This window comes from Neophocaena asiaeorientalis, unplaced genomic scaffold (genome assembly GCF_003031525.2).
Source record: "Neophocaena asiaeorientalis asiaeorientalis breed wild unplaced genomic scaffold, Neophocaena_asiaeorientalis_V1.1 scaffold811, whole genome shotgun sequence".
Classification (NCBI taxonomy): Eukaryota; Metazoa; Chordata; class Mammalia; order Artiodactyla; family Phocoenidae; genus Neophocaena; species Neophocaena asiaeorientalis.
This window is the reverse complement of record NW_020175494.1, coordinates 7747-11487: the sequence shown is the minus strand read 5'-3', so window position 1 is coordinate 11487 and position 3741 is coordinate 7747.

Sequence of the window (3741 nt, the reverse complement as noted above, 5' to 3'; positions counted from 1 at the left end):
CAGGACCACCCCCAGTCTCCTGGCCGTTTGGTGGCACAGCCCTCATGGGCTTTCCCTCCCCCAGGAACAAAGTCTTGCCGCTCTCCGGGGGCCTGGAGGTTCCGGGGGCCCTCAGCTGGGAGGTGACCCTGTGTCTCCTGGCCTGCTGGGTGATGGTCTACTTCTGTGTCTGGAAGGGGGTCAAGACAACAGGAAAGGTACAGCCGGCGTGATGGCAGGGCTAGGGGCAGCACTGACTGGGGGGGTGTAGCTGTCTGCCAGCGACCACTGCTGCCAGGGGAGGAGACGGCACCAGGGCCAGAGCCTTTAAGTAAGTGCTTTTAAAGGGAAAAGAATGGAGCAGACTACTATTTTCCAAAGGAAAAACATTTCAAAACTAATAATTCCTTAGGAAAATATTTAAACAACATGGAAATCTAAAATTTAAATAGTGAAAGCTTTCTTCCCTAATGCCCAGTGATGACATGGAAAGCAGGGTGGCTCCTTCCAGGTGGTGACTCTGCCTTTCCCCACATGGTCATATGGTCAGAATGTATTCAAAAACAGGAATATGCCATACCCAGAATTCTGCAATTTGCTTTCATCTCTTATCATATTAGTTCCCAGCTATCTACTTTGCTCTGACTGCCCTATGGTACTCCACCAGGACGGACTTGCTGTGATTTACTGAACGTTTCCCCTGTTGATGTACATTCTACCAAATTCTCACAATGACAAACAATGCTGTAATTGACACTGTGGTCAATGCTGCCTTGTTCACATACAGAAGAGTTTTTCTGTGATAGATTCCCAAAGGTGGGTCAAAGGATATGCATATCTTAATATTTAAGAGGAAATGCCAATCAAGTGTCCAGATAGATTTTACCACCACTCTGATAGTGTATGAGTCTTTGTTTCTAACTATAGCCTTCTCAAACACAGAAGATTTCAGTTAATTAAATTAATCCAAAAAAGTTGTGGCACATATATACAATGGAATATTACTCAGCCATAAAAAGAAACGAAACTGAGTTATTTGTAGTGAGGCGGATGGACCTAGACTCTGTCATACAGAGTGAAGTAAGTCAGAAAGAGAAAAACAAATATGGTATGCTAACACATATATATGGAATCTAAGAAAAAAGAAACAGCTCATGAAGAACCTAGGGGTAAGATGGGAATAAAGACACAGACTTACTAGAGAATAGACTTGAGGATATGGGGAGGGGGAAGGATAAGCTGTGACAAAGTGAGAGAGTGGCATGCACATATATACACTACCAAACGTATAACAGATACCTAGTGGGAAGCAGCCGCATAGCACAGGGAGATCAGCTCAGTGCATTGTGACCACCTAGAGGGGTGGGATAGGGAGGGTGGGAGGGAGGGGGACGCAAGAGGGAAGAGATATGGGAACATATGTATATGTATAACTGATTCACTTGGTTATAAAGCAGAAACTAACACACCATTGTAAAGCAATTATACCTCAGAAAAGATGTTAAAATGTATTAATCCTACAGTGAGACCTGCTCTGGTCCCAAAAAGCAACTCTTATAAAACTAAGACTCAGGGGCTTCCCTGGTGGTGCAGTGGTTGAGAGTCCACCTGCCGATGGAGGGGACATGGGTTCGGGCCCTGGTATGGGAAGATCACACATGCCGTGGAGCGGCTGGCCCCATGAGCCATGGCCACTGAGCCTGCGCGTCCGGAGCGTGTGCTCCGCAACGGGAGAGGCCACAACAGTGAGAGGCCCGCGGAACACAAAACAAACAAACAAACAAACAAAAAAACTAAGACTCAAGAGGTTCAAAGTGTTTCCAAGTCACTTAATAGGATCCCAGAACAAAGCTTAAGAATAAGTTCAGGAATAGAAACACATCCAGCACCCAAGGGAAATCTTATAATGCCTAGCACCCAATCTAAACTTACCGGGCATGCAAAGAAGCAGGAACATCCAAACCGGTATGACAGAAATCAGTTAAAAGCATCGATTGGGAAGGAAGAAGTAAATGTGCCTTTATTTACAGACAAAATGACTGTATATGTAGAAAGGCCCATGGGATTTATAAAAAGAGCTATTACTATCAACTAGTGAGTTTAGCAAGGTTGCAGAATACAAGCTGTTTTAGAGGGAGCTTATCACCTCACCCCAAACACTTAACCAACTGTCCCAGCACTTTTCTTTGCAGACCTGAAGCAAGGTCGGTAAGCGACAATCTCTTACTTAGTATTCTGGCGTTATACGTTAATATAAAAATGTAACTATAGAACTAAGAAAATATTCCAAAATTAACACTGAATGGCAGGACAGGTGCCGACTACCTTCCAGAACTCGATGACAGGGACCTTCGCTCAGCAGGTTGGTCACACGTGAAGTTGGCCAGGCTGGCACTGACACAGACTTCGAAGGGCACGGGGCTCGCCTGGGATTTGCAGGCTTGGCAGGGAAACTTACGCGCCCAGAGGCCTGAGGAGGTGGGGCGGGGCTCTGTTTGCACACGCGCACTGGGGAGCTCCAGCCACACTCCGGGGAGGAGCGTCACGTGGAGGCCTCATGGCTAAGCCGCTTACGGGGAGCCTGGGCCTGTGGTAGGCCGGTTAGAGGGACCGGAAGATGTGGGTGTCTGTTTGCGCAGGCTCATTGGGGTTACACAGCACTCTGTGGTTAGGAGCTTCATAAGGGGGCGACCATTGGCTGGAGAGCCTGCAGGCTGTGTTGGTGGGAACCAATCACGAGCCAGGAGACGTTACCAGGGGTCTGTTTGCGCAGACGCTCTGGGAATCCCCACCTCAGGGGCTATTAGACGGTTGGTTTTGTGAGGGACCGTTTTTTTCTTCTCCCGCTCGGAGGGAGGGTGGAAGTGGTTCTAGATGGAGTCTGAGGCAGATGGTGAAGGAGCCGTGAGGGCAGCAGACGAAGGCGGAGGTGCCGCGTCCACTGCAGTGGGAGCAGCACGTGGTCTCCAGGGTGACCCCGGTGACCCGGTTGTTCCTGGCGACCCTGGAAACCCTGGCAACCCTGGCGTCGCTGGAGAGGCAGGTGGCGCAGCCGGTGGCCTTGTGCAGATCCAGTGGGCAGCCCACGCAGCAGGGCCACGTGGAGATGCAGGTCCCGGGGCCGGAGGTCCTGGTCCGCAGGCGCTACAGTGGTATCCTTTTGCAGGAACCCCCGTAGGCCGGGCGGCCAGGGGCTGGGCTGCAGGTGGTTTGTGGGGAGGGGCTGCAGGCGGTGGGGCCTGAAGTGTAGAAGGACGGAACTCTGGGCGGCTGGAGGGTATGGGCCAAGGGTGGTCTGGGCTGACGGGATGGTGGTGGGGCAAACCAACCTGAGGGAAACCAGAGGGTAGGGGTGGTGATGTCCAGGGTGGCCTCAGTGTATAGGGTGGGAGGTTGTGGACGGCCTAAGGGGTGGTCTGGCAGGGAAGCCGGTGGGTGGGGGGGTGAAGGAGGGTCTCAGTGAGGAGGAAGCCTGAGGCACAGGCGAAATCAGTAGTGTGGGTGGTGCCTTAACCATATCTCCTCCAGCACCCTTACTGTGCATTTCCCATCGCCCATGGACGCGGAGATCGCCCACCAGTTGCTGAGTGTATATTTTTTGGTCCCAGAGCCCATTCAGAAGGAGCTCATTGTGGAGGGCCGCGTCCTGGTCATGTGGGTTCTAGAGGGGTCAAGGGAGGGGCTGGTGGCAGGTGGCCAGAGCCAGGCTCAGGCCAGGTGGAGCTGTAAGGGAGGGTTAAGCCTAAAGAAGAAGTGTGCTGC